General features: G+C 45.0%; 1 protein-coding gene across 9 annotated transcripts in view; it reads left to right on the forward strand.

Moving 5' to 3' along the window:
• Positions 1–16,866, forward strand: part of Marchf8 (membrane associated ring-CH-type finger 8) — an 89,626-nt gene that overhangs the window by 5,807 nt on the left and 66,953 nt on the right. Inside the window, exon 1 of one of the 9 annotated variants that reach the window (XM_063233784.1) lies at positions 58–197. The exons of 7 other annotated variants lie outside the window; for them this stretch is intronic. The gene's annotated coding sequence lies outside the window, so the exon portion shown is untranslated. Of the gene's footprint in view, positions 1–57; positions 198–4,389; positions 4,548–16,866 lie in introns of those variants that run through there. One more of the 9 variants, XM_013148586.3, reaches the window with a different exon arrangement.

Raw genomic sequence — 16,866 nt, forward strand, 5'->3', positions numbered from 1 at the left:
AACTTCTGGAGCCACATACTTGCCTTCTGGCCCTGCGCTCATTCATCTTCAAGGCCAGCAGTTGAGGTCTCCTTCCCAAGCAGGGAAGCCTTGTGCCTCGCAGGGCTCATGAAGGCAGAGTGGGCCACCTCAACAGTCAAGGCTGTTGGTCTTGTTTCTCCTGCACAGCCCCTGCCTATTTCCCAGCCATAGTCAAGGTAGGTTTGGGTGGGTACACAGGGCAGGTGCTTGGGGGGTGTCTGTATTTCTGTTGCCTGCAGTGTGTGGAATAACTTGTTTTTCACTCTGGCTGTGCTGATAACACATTTAACCAGTAGTATGGAAGTGTTTCATTACGATAGTCACGTTATGTTTTCCCATCCTATGGGTCCCTCTCTTCCCCTTCCCTCCCCTCCCCGTCCGCTATCCCTTTTCCCCTTCTCTTCTTCCTCTGCTCTCCCCTCCTTTTCCTTTTCCTTTCCCCTCTCTTCTTCCTTCCACCCTTCCCTTCTCTCTTCCCTCTCCTCCCTTCCCCTCCAGTAGATCCCAGAGCCTCATACCCTGCTACTGAGTGGCACCCCCCCACCCCTCTTGGTGTTTTTAATCTGTATTTTTGGGGTCCATATTTATCCATAAAGCTTATTTTGTTGCTTTTATTTACTTATTTTTTTGGTACCAGGGGTCAAACTCATGACTTCGTGCTTGCCAGGGAGGAGCTCTGCTGCTCATCTACATCCCCGGCCCAATTTTGTTGCTTTTAAAAAAATATAGAAATAATTTTGTTATCTATATATGTGTACCATATTCTTAAGTCTGAGGTTTTTCCTCATAATTGTCTTTTTGTGGTTTTTATTTTCCAGTTTTATATAGTATTTTTAGTGTATGTGTACACACACAGGTGATGAGGCTAAAAATCTAAATCTGTTTTGGAGCATTTTTTTGGATTAGGGATGCTTAACTGATGCAGATATGCCAAAATAAACTCATATTTGAAGCATTTTTTGTCCTAAGCGTCTAAGATGGGAAAACATAATTTATCCTGTATCACAGTTGGCTCATTCTTTCATGCATGGACTCCGATTTCTCACTCAGTTCTCCTGGTGATAATGTTGGAGAATCTGTGGAGGGTATGTACCCAGCGATGAGACTGCATACGCATAGGTAAAATCTAGATGTGAGCATGAAGTGTATTTTCCTTCATTTTATAGAAAGTAGGCTTCTTCTCTGTCTTTTTGTGCTTTACTTTGTCACTGCTTTTTAATACATTTAGATGAACAGATGTCTTCATCATCTTTAAAAGAAGCCCACAGGACATTTTTAAATAGTGAGCACTAAAGCCTTAAATGAAAAAGAGGCAAAGTGTATTCACCTGTTTCCTATGGTACTTACCTTCGTGTTTCCTGATACAGTATTTATACCCTTGTGTCTCTAGCTTGAGATCTTGTGCATTGTCTTTCAGTTTTGATACTGGAGGATTTGGGCTTCTTAAATCCCTTATTTACCTTTGTCCATTCTCAAACTGTAGTTGCAGCCCCATTTTTAGTAAAATCAATGTTTAACTGGTGATTACTGAACTGTCACTCAGCTGCACGGCTCCATATTCCTGTTTCCCACATGTTTTGGAAATTAAATTCCCTAATTTCACTTGCGTAACTTTCACATACGAGCTCCTAGTCTCTGATGTCTGTCATGTCTGCCAAGTGTGTGCCCCTAGCTTTCTGTGGGTCTTTCCTCTGAGGGCCCTCCCACCTGCTGCTTTAACCTGCACCAGTTTGCAGCCAGCACCACGTAGATCAGATTTTACTCCAGAGCTGTGGAGGGGAGAGTTTCCGATGGCTTTTTCCTGCCTGTCTCCCGTCAGTGAGAGGGCGGTCTCTACTCTGGGCCTCAGTGTCCAGAGAATCAAGCCCCCTGTCCTGAGTATTAGGCATGGCTCGCACTCCTCCACATTGCTCCACAGAGAGCCACATTTGTGTCTTCCTCATGCATGGGAGGAGAGTGGGCCTCCAGGTCCTGTCCCAGACCTACTGATCAGAGCCCCTGTAACCTTGGGAAGCAGGGCTGCGCCGTGCTGTGGAGCTGCGGTGTGTTGCTCTGCAGCCCTACATGCGGCAGCCATCTGCCTGCATTTGCAGCCATGCCACCTGGGCTCCAGGGTGGCAGTGGGGACCTGGAAGGTCTCCTCATGTTCTTCAAAGCCAGGCCCGGTCAGGACTGGCCTGGCTGTCCTGGATGCTCTTGTCCAGAACTGTCATGTGCCACTCACGTACCTACAGATGTCCTCTAGGTGGCCCAGGAACAGGAAGCTCTGGGGAGTGAGTGACCTGGAGGTGGTTAAGTCTCTGCACCTGTGGACACCGTTCCCCTGCAGATGACCCCTCAGCAGAGCGAAGCTCCCAGCCCTTGGGGATGTTGGGAGCTCCTACCTTGTGTGTCTTACACTCCAGAAAGTTGCCGTGCATGAATCTGTGAGATGCTTCATATAGAAGTGGATGCTTTCATACCATAACCTGACTTAAAATAACCTTGCATGATAGCTAGCAGGCTGCTTACTCTAGGCTTCTAAATTTATCTCGATTGCTTAAAAAGCACTTTCAGTTAAGTCTCAGGAAGGATAACTCTATGATAGGTTCCATCCGAGCATAAGCATTTGAAAGACTCCTTGGAAGTCAATTTGTTAACCAGCTGTGATGGTTTTCGGAATGGTCTACTGCTTATCCAGGCTGACTGTGGGCTGAATAAGGTCGAGGCTGTAGTGTGACTGTCCCAGCCTGCTGCCCTGCCCTGGGAACTTGGTTGTGGGTTCTCCTGGTGGTGGTGAAGATTAAATGACATACTCTCGGCCAGGTGCTTGCTTAGTGGAGGGTCATGAGCACAGAGCTGCATTGACCTTGGGCTTTGATGTTTATTGTAATCAAGAGTAATTCTAAACATGTCGTCCTTCCAAGATGAGATTTTAACCTCTCAAACAAGTTTTCTGTTTTCTTATAAAACTTTTTTGACAAGCCAGCCTGGTGACTCAGCATCTCTATTCACTGCTTGGTGTCTTCCTCTTGGCCTCGGGGACCCGGCTTTTCCCTGCCTTGTTTCTTCATTCATGAACCCGAGATCCTCTGTTTTTTTGGTTGGTGTCTCCCTCTGAGTCCTGATTGGAATACGGTCAAGGAGAGATGAGCACTGACCTCCTGAGGAAGAAAGGGGTTGGGTGGGGAGGGCAGGTCCCTAGACTGATCGGGCTGCTGCTTGTGGCCTTGAGGTCAGTACAGAACAGGTCGGTCACCTTCAGCTGTGGGCACTCCTTAACACTTAGAGGAGACAGACAGGTGATGCCTCAGACAGGCAGACATTGTTTACGCCTTGGCCAGGGTGGTGCCAGGTAATTTCTCCAGCCGTCTTGTGGGTAGAAATGATGTCATCAAGAGAAACGTATCGTTGTGTGACTCCGTGGTCGTCTTTAACTGTATATAATGCGCACTGAGTTCCTGTACACTCAGTTATGTTCTGTCCGCCCCCTTCTTTGCTGGTTGAAATGTGGGCTAAGTACTATTTTTAGTTTTGAAATCAGTGTTGTTTCTCAAGGCCTTGTGTAGTTTTGGTGATTCATCTGGGAAAGCAACCTAGAATTTCCTCTTCCTTTCGTGGTCTTTGAATGGTGGCCCTTTCTGTGAACACCACGAGTGTGGGTTCTTAGGCCCTGTTGAGAGCCACAGCTTGGTTTGCATCAGCTCCCCAGCCACATGGCCGGCGTCTCTGGGGGTGTTTACGGGTCTGCGTAGGTCTGATAGTGTTATCTTTTTGGAGGTGGTGCTGCAAAGCCGACTTGGAAAAAAATACAAGATGTGCAGAGGAGCAAGACCCTGGGGGAAAGGTGTTTTTCTGTTCTTCTTAGATTGTAATGCTCTGGTTCCCAGTGTCTGGTAGAGCTTTGGCCCTCAGAGGAGCAGTCCCCAACTGCTGTGGCGCCTGGATGACAGGGTTGCCTGCGTGGGTTCAGGTTCCCTGGCCACCAGGGGCTCCTCCCTGCTGAGCTGGGATCAAACTCCATTTTGCTGGTGGCAACATCAGTGATGACAGAGCTTCCTGGCCAAGCACCATCCACAGTGGGGGTTGCATGGTTCTGTACTGTGTGGAGCTGCCCTGTGCACTGTGGGGTGTTCACAGCACCCTGCCTTCTGTTTCTCAACAATGGTGGCCCCCAAAAATGTCTCCAGGATGCTGCTGAAAGTCCCTTTGGGAAGAGCCACCCACTAGCTTACAGATGCCTGGCAGCTGCTGGCCCCTGCCAGGCTCAGGTAATCCTCCTGCTTTCCAGCTGCTGGTCCCCAGCCTGGCTGACAACCCCTTCCACCAACCAGGCTCTGCTTTAGTTAGCGGCCGGGTGCCAAGTGGGAGGGGAGTCATGAGGGAACAGGCAGAGCCGCAAGCAGGTGTGGCTGGACATCGAGCCTGCAGCACCAGATGTGTGTGTGTGGGGTGGCAGCCGGTGATTAGAGTGTTCAGTAAATGTTGTCTGCCATCAGGGGGAGTGGACAGTGTCACTTGTGGTCCCAGTCCTGACCATGAATCAGGTATGTGGGTCTTCATGTCATCCCAAGCCTGCCTTGGGAATCTGGGGTCAGGAATGTTTCTCTGTAACATAGTTGAAAGAAGCAAAGTGAAACTGCTACCCAGTGAACTTCCTTATTCAACTTGTTTCAATTTTGAGGCAGCTTTATTAGCTGGAGTTCATTTTTGAAATGTAGCATCTGTGAGAAGTGCAGCTGGGCTGGTGGCCTGCGGGCCAGGAGTGGGGTAGCACCCTTAAGGCCGGGCACTGTCCAGCTTGGTGGGGATGTGGAGGGTGGCAGGGACGTGCTCCCTGTTTACATTTACTCTCAGTCCTGTTTGGCTTTCGGACTTCTCTCCTGGGCTTTGTGGATTGCTTCCTACTTAGTTAAGATCATCCTGAATGTCCGGTTTGGTAAACTTGATTCTGCTAACATTTATTGCATCATCTTTTCCATTTCTGATTCTTTTAATGATTAAACACTGCATTTTGTAGTGATCCTGATTTACTTAACTGTTGTTTAACATGTGGGTTAGAGAATTTAGCTACTGTAAGTAGCCTTTGAGGATATATTTGGGCCTAAGTTGCAGTCCGAAGTTAAGCTTACCTCTTCGAGGTGGTATGAACTAGCACGGGGACTGTGTCACAGCTCCTGATTGGTGTCGCCCGCCTGCCTTCCTGAAAGTTCCTGACCAGCAAAGGATAGAATGGCCCCTTCAGGGGATCCTTGCCAAGGCGATGTTTTCTAAAACAAAATTACTGGTTAACAGTTAGAAAAACATCTCATTGTTGTCTTGCTTTGCCTGGCTGTTAGCGAGGTTGGCTTTCTGTTGTTTTTCTTTTCCCTGTAAAAGTTCATTTGCTTGTTTTGTGAATTAAAAGTTTGCTTTTAGTAAAAACCTTGCTCCCTGTCTGTCCATCTGCCTTCCCTCTGCTTCCCTGCCTCCGTTCCTCTTGGCAGTCCTGGGAATTGAGCACAGGGACTCGTGCTTATTGCCCCTCCCCTGAGCTACATCCCAGACGCACGCAGTTTGTTTTCGTGTTGAGCGTAGGGACCATTGTAGTTTTTCAGTTAAGTTTTGCTTTGTTATTTCAAACTTACAGAACAAGTGTGAGTGGGAAAGTTGCTGCATACCCTTCCCCAGAAGTTGCTCCCATCCACTGCCCCATCGCCCTTTCTCTCTCCTTGCATATATGAATAAGGAGGTTTTTTTCTGATTCCCCTGAGTCTAAGGTGTTTGTTCCTGACAGCATTTCAGTGTGTATTTTCACAGTGCCAGGGCACTTGCTTACATAACTGCAGTAAAATTATCACAGGAAATTGAATAATGAGTATAGGGCTGCTGCCTCACCTACCATCCACACTGCAAATTCAGCACCGGGCCTGTGATTTCCCTTCCTGCTCTTGTGTTCCCTTTGGAATCTAGACTTGCCCTGCGTTTAGCTATTAGGTTTCTTTAGTCTCTGTTAATTTGGAATAGTTCCTTAAGCCCTCTAGGTACTTGACATCATTGTATTTGAAGAGTACAAACCAGTTATTTTCCGTAACGTCCCTCAGTCTGTGCTTTTCTAACGTGTGCTCATGGTTAGATGCAGATCATGCATTTTAAGCAGGGATAACAGAAGGATTTGTGTTTCCAGAACAGTCCTGTGTTGTCAGGAACCGCATGCGCTCAGTTTTATATAATCTTAGTGACAGCATTGGACCCTCGGCTGGGCTGGTGTCTGCCAGGCTTCTCACCTGGCAAATCCCATTTTTCTCCTTGAAGATAATGTATATTAACACTAAATAAATTTCCCGTTCTTCATTAAACTGTCACCCAGTAGTTGTAGCATCTGGTGATGACTTTCCAGGTTTGTCCTTCTGTTGCTATTAATTGGCACTTAATTGTAAGGAAGAGCTTTTTCTCCTCCTCACTTCCTGTTTGTTTATGCTGTTATTTATTTGAATTATATATGCATATTTAGTGGTCTGTATTTCATTACCTGCACTGTCTCTATCCCCGGTTTATCACAGCTGTGCTCCTCCTGAGTGGTCTTAGCCGCCTCCTGTGTCCACTCCATGGCTTGAGCTCTTGTTTGCTTGCTGTGAGGTGTTAAACTCTGGGCTCCTGTGTGCACCCCTCCAGAGTCAGCTGCTTTCACGGCAGCTTTGAGGGTGGTGTTTGGAAATCAGGATTGGTTATGTGATTGCCCACTGCAGCTGTGTCCTTATTTTGAGAGCTTCTTCATGGACAAAACTAGGCTGTAGTGTCTGTGTGGGTTTACACACATGCTTGTATGCTTTTATACCTCTGTCTTAGTCTGTTATCGCTGCTGTAACAAAATGCCTGAGACTTGGACAATTTGTAAACAAAGGAAATGAATGTTTCACAGTCTTGGAGACTGGGAAGCCCCAGATAAAGAGCCCTGTCTTTTGGCCTTATCTTCATGTGGTAGAAGAACAGAAGGGCAAAGGCCCTGGCTGGTTCCCTCTATCCTTTTATAAGGTTCCCAGATTCCCTCACCAGGGCTGTACCTTCATGATTCAATCACCTCGTAAAGTCCCTGCCTCTTACATTTGGGATGTTTTCTGTGTAAGAAATTCAGACCCTGGGCGCATCTCTGCGTAGACATGTGTATTTATCAAATGTAACGAGTTTATTTTGTTGCTGCCAGTGTTTTCAGACACTGGATGGAGGGCATGGCTAGTGTCCCTGTGCCCTGAGTTTTGTCACGTGCTTTTCTTGTGTCTGGCCCATGCTCAGGGTGTAACGATCTTTCTCATCTTTTTAGTAGAAGTGTTATAGTTTTGTCTTTTCAGGATGAAACTGATGAGTCTCGCATTATTTTTTATTTAGGATGTGAGGTAGGGGTGTGTGGATATCCAGTTGCTCCAGCACCACTGGTTAAAGCTTTCCACTCCTCTTTGAGTTGCTTTGGAGACTCATTTGAAGATCAGTTGACTGCGTATTTCTGGACTTTTTGTTCTGTTCCTTGATCGGTTTGTCTATCCTTAGGCCAGCATGATTTATTTTTTTCTTTCCTTTGTTCTTTTTTATGGTGGTGGGGTCTCACTGTGCTGCCCAGGCTGTCCAGGAATTTTTGGGCTTAAGTGACCCCACTTTGGCCTTCCCAATATCTGGGCAGACAGGAGCATGGCCCTGTGCCTGTTCAGTTAATGTAACTGTTAAGAAATTTTGAAGACAGTTTGTCATTCAGCTTTATCCTTTTTCAAGATTGGTTGGTTTGTTCTAGGTCATTTGTATTTTTACCTGCATTTTAGAATTGATTTCCAGCATTTACAAAATCTCCTGGTGAAACTATGGTTGTAATTGTGATTTGGGTAGAATCAGTAGTAATGCAATTTTGAATTTCCAAATCATAAACATGCTGTATGTTTCCACTGATGTAGTTATTTAGTTCTTCTCAGCTGTGTTTTGTAGTATTTTGGTAATTGTTGTTGTTGTGTGTGTGCTCGTGTTGGTGCTGGGGATGGAACCCAGGGTCTCTGCATGCTGAACACACTGGGACCTCAACCTTGTTTTATAGTTTTCAGTAGATGGGGCATGCATGTCTTGTAAATTTATTTCTGAATACTCTGCTTTTAGACATTACTTTAAGAAATGAATTTTTTCGGGGCTGGGGATTTAGCTCAGCGGCATAAGCACCTGCCTTGCAAGCAGGCAGTCGTGAGTTTGATCCCCAGTACCGATAAAAAGGAAAAAGACAAAAAAAAAAAAAAAAAGAAATGAATTTTTCTTTTTTTCTTTTCTCCTACTTTTGATCAAAATATAATTGAGTTTCATATTTTGTGCTCACCTTCTGTAACCTTGTAAATTGACTTAGTGAGTCTTGCTAGACAGCTTAGACACAGGAATTTCTTTGGTTGACAGTTATGTAGCCCACATTTCTTTCCCTCATCTTTGCGTTCATCTAGCAGGGTGCTGAGGAATTGACCCAGGGCCCCACGCACACTGGGCAAGCGCTCTGCTCCAGCTCTTCCTTTGACGTGTTTTCCTTACCAGGTGGTACTGTGGGACCACCCACAGCAGGGGTGGAACTGGTGCGTAGCGCACCTTCTTGCCTGGTTAGCAGTCTTTGAGAGGAAGCCCTTGGGTGTCATCAGGCGTGCACACAGCCTGCTGCTATCTTTGTGTTTTGCAGTGTTGAGGATCAAACCCAGGGCCGCGAGCACGCTGCTCACGCGCTCTGCCCTTTGCCGCACTTCTGGTGCTGACATGGGTGTGATTCAGGAAATTTCTCTTGTCAGCTGAGGTGTTTTTGTTGGCCTTTGTCTTGTTTTAAACCCAGAATGCATGTGGAGCTTTGCTCAGATGTTTCTGTGGTAAATGACATCAATTCTCAAGTATTAACAGGGTCCTGCCAGCTTCCCTACTCATGGAATCTGTGTGACTGTCCCATGTGGTAACTGACTTTACCATCCAGTGGCACATGCTTGACTGTCCCATCTGGTGGCCTGGACACCAGTGGTGGAAGCGTTACAGTTGTGCATGGGACAATCATGCAGGTGCTACCAGCGGGTCAGGCTGCCTGGCAGCAAGCCATACAAATTACAGCGTCATGAATGGTCAATCCAAACTGTGTGTTCCTGGGCTAATAATCCCCATAATCATGATATATTGTCATTTTTATAAATGACTGATTGTGAATTTTCCATTCTCTTGCTAAAGATGTTTTCGTTTTAGGGTCATGAACTGTGACTGTGTTTTAGTTGTAATTCTTTCTGTGAATTTTGGTAATGGGTTTATGTGAATCCTCTACAGTGATGTGGAAATTGTATTGCCTCCCTCATGTGTTTGGTAGGTTTCACCAGGGAAGCCAGGGAGCTGTGTTTTCTATCTCGCAAAGTGTAGGCTAACTAGTTTACCTCACTGGCTAGCTGTGTGGCTATTCCAGTTTTAAAAATTCCGTCTGTGTTGGGTGGGCGACTGTTTTCCATCCTCTTATTTCCAACCTGTGTCTTTATATTAAGTGTACTTTTTGTACATGTGGTACATTTGGGCCAGTTTTGCTCCTAATTCTGATTTGATTTAGTTGTTTATATTTAATATTCTTAACGATTACACAGTTGATCTAATTTTGGAGGGTTCCGCATTCATAAAAATGACAAAGTTGACTTGTTCTCACAATTAGTACTTGATGGCACACGCCTGTAATCCCAGCACTCGGGAGACTGAGGCAAGAGAATCACTGTGCGTTCAAGGGCAGCCTGGGCTACAAAGCAAGTTCAAGGTCAGGCTGAACTGCATCGTGAAACCCTGTCTCAAAACAAAACAAAAAAAATCAATATATCTACTGCCTTTAACATAATTTGAAAAAATCAATATTTGAGTGCTTTGAGCATGTGTGTTCCCAGCTAGGGTTGGATTAGGGGGCTCTGTCCTTCCTAGTTCAGTTCTGGAGGTGTCAGGCTGCCCAGTGCCACTTTCTGCACAGCTTATACCTTTTCCTTGGTGGCCTGCTGTTGGGAACAGCACCCAGTTCCAGGCTGTGTGCTGCTGACCAGTGTTGCTGAATGCAGGAGGCTGAGCTGTGTCCCCTGGAGGAAACACATGTGTGAGATAACCTGCACCCTGATGGGGCTGAGTGATTAGTGCTGAGCGCAGTGTAAATAAATTAACAGTGTACAAACGAGGTGCTTCGCAGGAACCTGTCCAGTACCTTGCTGTGGAGCATGCGCCTGTGTTTGCTATTTTAGCATTCATAACTGCTGTGATTAAGAACTGAGACCTTCTGGTTTGCTGTTGCTTTCATGTGTATGTATCCATGTGAGAGTGTTCTGCTACTGTTTCCCTCAGTTCCCTCAGGGCTAATTTTGTTTTTATTACTCTCTTCAGTGTCTTTTTTAGTAGTTGTATTTGTGATTAAAACATGCATCCTTAACTTGTCCCTGTCTACTTAGAGATTATACTGCTTCTTGTAAAATGAAGAACTCTGCAGCACTGTAGAAGCGTTCCCAACCTGTTCACTGTACTGCTGTTTACATATATTCTATAAATGCCTACCTTGTAGGTCTTGTAGTAACTCTTGGTCTTGTATTAAGCAACCTGTGTCTTCCAGAAAGGCTCAGAGAAAGAATGCTAGCGAGTGCTCCACCATGGCGCTTGTCCCTGGCCCCAGCTGTGGACGTTTACCCTCATATTTACTACCTCACGGCTTCTGGCAGATCCTGGTTTTTATCTGGTGTTGTATGCTGGCGATTAGTGTTCTTAGTTCCTGTTTTCTTGGTTCTTATATTTGAAGGATGTTTTACGTGTTTTCAGCTAATAGTTTTATCATTACAGGTAGCATTACATAATTCCCTGTCTTCTTTTTAAGTTTCCCTGATTAAAAAATCAGCTGTCACTTGTGTTGTTGCTCCCATCACAGTATCCTCTTAGATACTATCAAGACTTTTCTTTTATTGTTAGCAATTTATCAAGGATGTGCTTTTAAAACCACACGCCCTTCCAGAAACTTTGTTTTGAGACTCTCGGTCAGGCTAAGTTTCCAGGCTGGCCTTGAATTTGGGATTGTCTTGCAGCAGCCTCCTGAGTGGTTTATAATTTTCATTTTTCAGGTCAGAGTTCCACCCTGTTCACTCATAAACCAAGTTTTCACAACTTTGTGTCAGTTGTAGTTGGCAACAGCTGAAGTAAGGCATTATTCCCTTCATTTTCTTTTGAATAATATTTACTTGCTGTGTGTTTGTTTTTCTTTTTTGCTGTGCTGGGGGTGGAGCCTGTCACCCTGTTCAGGGGACTCACGGGAGATTTTCATGAATGAGATCCCAAGGTTAAAGAACACACGTGTGCAAGACATCAGCAACCACAGCAGGCAGCGTGGAGCAGAGCAGAAAAGCAGAGTGAGTGTGCAAGAGAGCTGCCTGTGTCTTCATTGTATAATTCTTATACAGGTTGTTACCTCGTATTTACATTCTTAAATAGTGTTGTAACCAGCGCATGGGCGTTTACCTGAGCTAAGTCATGGTTACATAACTGTATCCCATTGTGCATGTGTGCTAGACAAGCGGGGTCACATCCTTAGGTGTCCTTGAATGCCCCTGGGCTTTGAAGCAGTCTGAGTGGTTCCCACACAGCCCAAGGCGGTGCATACCAGGCAGGTACTGTGCTGTACTCTGCTGTAGACCTGTGGGCTGTGTGCCTGTTCTCCTTTGTGAAAAACAAGGTGTGCACACTTCTGGTTTTCCTAGGGTGTTTTTCGTCTTTATTGGTTTGGAAATTTTTTCATAGTGAGGCATTTACTTTTAAAGTAACAGAGTTGAAAATTATCCATATTTAACTTTTGTCAGGAAAATACAGTGAGTTGTGAAGTGCCTTAACTCTAATGATCTCCTCTTCCTTACACCCTTTACTGAAATGCTGACTTTTCAGATTCTTATTTTCTCCCTGATGCACACTGTGTTTCCTGCTTTCAGTGTGGGAAATGTTGCTTCCTTTGTGTTCATGTTTATTTGCGGTGGTTGTGATCAGAACTGTTCCTCCTGGGTCTCCCATCTCTAGTCTGATTTCCCCCTTTTTACTCTGTATTCTTTGAAAGTTTCTCTGGTGATGATTTTCTGGCCCTAAACTCTTACTGCCTAGTTGGAGGAATCTGTATTTCATCTTCATTCTTGAGAGGCAGTGGGTTTGTGGGTGACAGTAATAGTTGACAGGTTTTCTCTGAATTCTGTGCTGTCATCTGGGCTTTGTTATTGCTGGGGAGGGTTTTTCCAGTGAGAGCTCATTGTAGTATCTGCCTGTCCTCTCCGGCTGTTTAAAAATCTTCCTTTGCACTTTACTGCAGTGTGTCTAGGTGGGGAGGTCTGACTTATGCTGGTTGGTATATATTGTGTTTTTTGGATCTGCACTCAAGTCCTTCGTCCGTTGCTGAAAATTCCCAGTGTGCCACTCTTCACACACAGCTCTTGTCCACTGTCTCTGTCCACCCAGGCTCAGGCCCCAGATGATCACACTGCAGGTGATGGCACATCAGCCTGCTGCTGGTGTCTGTTAATCTGTTAAATGTTTTTACTTCCTAGTGCTGCAGAATTTGTTCAGATCTGTCATCTAGCTTGGGAATCCTTCTTTAGTGGTGTCTGTTTAATGAACTCATCTGTTTTTATTCATTATATTTTTAATTTCTAAAAGCAAAGCTTTGTTTTTCAAATTGACTGTTTCTGGTACTGTGTTGTTATTTCTCCTTTGCAAAATTCCTTTCATTTCAACGTTTTCTGTGCCATTATTTAATATTTTGGGTTGGTAATTGCTATCTGTATCAAGGGTGAGGGCAGCACCGGGTATGTTCTTTCTCCTGAGTCTCACAGAAATGTCTGTGCGTACATGGTGATTTTTATTGTGCGTTGCTTTTGTTTTCAGAATTAGTCATGATAGGCCAGCAAACCGAGTGAGGTGTTTCCCTCTGGAGCCTGAGTCGGGCTTCTTCAGGATGGGGGATGTCTTAGTTATTTTTCACTCATGGCTGAGGCAAAATATCTGATGCCCAAAGTTGGGAAAGGAAAGGTTTATTTCTTATAGCTTTGGGATGTTTCAGTCCATACTCAGTTGGCTCCAAGGCAGGGTGGCATGGTGGGGCCGCAGTTCATGGTGGCTGCAAACAGCAAAGCGGAAACTGGCAAGAGAGGGAGACACACCTTCTTCCTGCCATTACATTGCATACTGGCTCCACCCCTTGTGGAGTGGAGTGAATTGATGGTGTAGCCCTGATACCATCAATCCAAGAGCTAGACAATGAACCAATCACAAATGCACAATGCAAACGGCGTGAGGCCTGAATCATGACAGGGGAGCACCTTGTCCTGGTTGACTCAGCTAGTCGTCAGCTCAGGGTGCCCAGGCGTGAGGGTCAGTGAGGGTGGACTCTTGCCTGGTTGGGAGAAAACAAGGCTCTGGATCAGGCATTGTACCTGCTGCCAGTGCCCCTGTCCAAGGAGTCCGCCTACCACCAACTGTGCCTGCTACCAGGCTCAGGTCCTGGCGTCTGGCTTCCTTGCTCAGCCAGTGATGTGAGGCAGCACCTTGGGCTCCTTTGGGATGGCTGTGGCTCCCAGGAGGAGTCCAGAAGGGCTGACTTTCTGGAAGAACAGTGGAGATGCAGGGATTGTCCTCAGGTGCAGGGATGTCAGGGTGTGATGGACGGGGAAGTTGTGGTCCAGCTGGGCTGGGTCTGCTGCTCCCCAGAAGCAGGGAGTCATTCTCCGGTGTCAGTGCTGGCAGAGCTTGCCCCAGAGCTTGCCTTTAGAGCAGGAGAACCAGGGATTCATGCTGCGCTTTGTGGAGCTGCTGAAGACACCAGGAGTGGCTCTGTGATGACACCAATGGCTTCCATGGCACTGCAACAATGATTCTGGTTCCATGGCAAAGTCGCTGACAGGTTCTCACTTAGCAGGAGAAGAATGTGAATCTCCCACATCCTGAGGCTTTCTCCATCCATTCATGATGCGGGGTGGATGATAGAGAGCTGGGACCCCAGAGGAAGGCTTCAGGGGGTCACCAAAGAGTCAGATTTGCAGCATGGCAGCAGGGGCAAGTGTGACTTGCTGCTATGGGAGTGGCATTCCTCAGGGCGAAGACAGTTTGGAAAACACTGTTAGTGATGCCAGCCATCATGTGTGACTCTGTGGTCCAGCAGGAGTGTGTCTCCAGGCCATAGAGGGTGTGAGCTCTGCTTGGGAGAAGGTGTCCCCTTAGCTTGCGCACGGCAGTGTCGTGTTGACTTCAGCAGGCAAGACACATCCGGCACCTGCTGGGCTCCACCTCCCCAGGGAAGGCCTGCTCTTTATTCATATTTGGGGTTTCTCATATCACAGAAACGTGATATTTAACTTTGCATGTCTCATTTATTCAGTAAACGTTATGGTCTTGAGATGTCTTAGGTTTACTCTTTATGACTGAATACTGCACTGTGTAAATTCTGCATTTTCTTTGATTCATCTGTTGATGGACATATAGGCTGTTTCTAAGATTTAATTGCTGTACTATAAATTGTACTGCTCTAAACTGGGGTACAGTACTGCATGCATGAATCACTATGATGTGGTCACTTTGACTTTTTCAGGAAGATTCCTAGAAGGGGAAAAGCTGAGTCAAATGGAATTTTTAAAGAATATTTTGAAGAATCTCCCTAATGATTTCTATAGTGGCTTTACTAGTTTGCATTCCAACTGACAATATGGAAAGTTTCCTCCCCCACCTGAAGCATCTGTTATTATTATTAGTATTTTAGTTTGTTTGTTTTTGGTACCAGGAATTGAGCTTAGGCCCTTGTGCCTTCTAGGCAAGTGCTTATGCCACTGAGCTACATCCCCAGTCCTGCATCTGTTATTATTTAATTCTCGATGCTGGCCCCTTCTTTCTGGAGTATAAGTGTTGGTTTAATTTCCATTTCTTTCTTTTTTTTTTTTTTTTGGTCTTTTTCCTTTTTATTGGTAACGGGGATTGAACTCACGACTGCCTGCTTGCAAGGCAGGCGCTTATGCCACTGAGCTAAATCTCCAGCCCCTAATTTCCATTTCTTTTGTGGTCAGTGTAGTTAGCATTTCTTCATGTATTTATTGTCTGTTCTGTAAAGTATGCATTTTGCTTGGTCATTTTTTGATTAGGTCTTTTATTTGGGGAAGCTTAAGTTTTTTGAATTCTTTATATATTCTAGACATCTGTCTGAGGAATGGCAGGCAAACTTCTCCATTTATAGGCCATATGGAGGGGTGGTTTACTCTGAATTTGTGAAACAGGCGTTCTCTATCCTCCAGCCCCACTTGGCTTCTCTCCAGGTGTCCCTGCCACCAGTGTTCCTGGCTTATATGACACCTTTTAAATATCCAAGACACATCTGAAGCCAGTTACCAATAGTAAACTGTATACAACCCCCAGAACAAAAGGGTAAAAAGCGATGTACTTCGATTCCTTTCTTTTGGATCGGTTGAATTGTCTGTGGACATTTTAGATGGCTTCAGCAGGTGCCATTTTCATGGTGGGGAGCTGGATTTCTGTGCTTTGTGTGCAGGTGACATGGCTTTACCCTAGGGAGCTGGGAGGGACGGCGCTGTGTCCCTGTCCTGTCTCTCTGCCGTGTTTTCCTTGCCTGTTTACAGGTCTTACCATTATGTGAAACTTTTTGACTGGAGCTTCCTGTGTAAGGTTAAGTTTCTTGAAGCATAAGGTGGGTGTAAATAAGGAGTGTTTCTGTTCTTTTAATTTTATGAATTTTGTTGTGTTTAGTAAGCTCTTACAGTATGACAATATGTCTGTCAGCTTTGGTTTCCAAGGATGTTCTACCTTTTCATCTCTAAATTGTAATGAGCTTTGAGAAGGAAGATTATAGAGGACATGACAGAGTCTGCCAAGTGAAAGCTGAGATTTTTTTTATTTTATTTTAATTTTTTAAAATTAAAATAATTTTTTAATTTTAAAATTTTTTAAAATTAAAATAAAAAATTTTTAATTTTTAATTTTATTTTATTTAATTAAGCCTGGGAACAGCAAAATCTTGTCAAAATCATTACCAGACCAGAGTGACTTCAACAGTGGTCCATTATTATATCTGTTGGAAGAACTGTGCAGAAGGAATTTCACTTCTCAAAAACTGAAAACAGACTTTACAGAAAAAGATAAAGAAAATTTCCTAGATAAGGCAGAGACTTGATGGAAAAGTTTTCTAGCTAGAGTCAAAATAATGGACCAAGGGGGTTATGGATGATCACAGTGCCAAATTTGATGCTTGAACGCTATCAGGGTAGAGATATTGAATGTTACAGTTAGGCTATATGGTCAGTACCATTTGACAAATTTGATCTAATAAATATGTAAAGTACAGGGGCTCCTGAATCTTAAGTACAAAGAGAACAGCAGTGGGCTAGAAGTGTAGCTGCTTGTCTAGCATGCCCAAGGCGCTGAGTTTCACACAGACACACACACTGAGGGAGTGAGGAGAGAGGCACAGAGAGACCAATCAATGGATCATTTCAAAATCAGGGAATTAGCCGGGCGTGGTGGCTCACGCCTGTAATCTCAGCACTTGGGAGGCTGAGGCAGGAGGAGAGACCAGCCTGGGCTACAAAGGAGCTCAAGGCAAGCCAGAACTGCATAGAGAAACCGTGTCTCAAAAAGACAAAAAGAAAAACAAAAACAACCCTCCCCCCCCCAAAAAAATCAGGGAATTGAGTGAAAACTGCAATTTACATCATGTGATGCAATTTAAGCCCCCTCCCCCTACTGTTTTGTTATTTATTGCTGTGTAACAGTCACCCTACAATTTAATGGCTTAAGACAATGAGCAATTTGTTGCTTACAATTCTAAATAATTCTTCCACACCATAGGATGTTGGCTGGGGGTTATCT

The sequence above is a fragment of the Cavia porcellus genome, unplaced genomic scaffold (genome assembly GCF_034190915.1).
Source record: "Cavia porcellus strain 051 isolate PalLab524CR breed Dunkin Hartley unplaced genomic scaffold, mCavPor4.1 scaffold_23, whole genome shotgun sequence".
Lineage (NCBI taxonomy): Eukaryota > Metazoa > Chordata > Mammalia > Rodentia > Caviidae > Cavia > Cavia porcellus.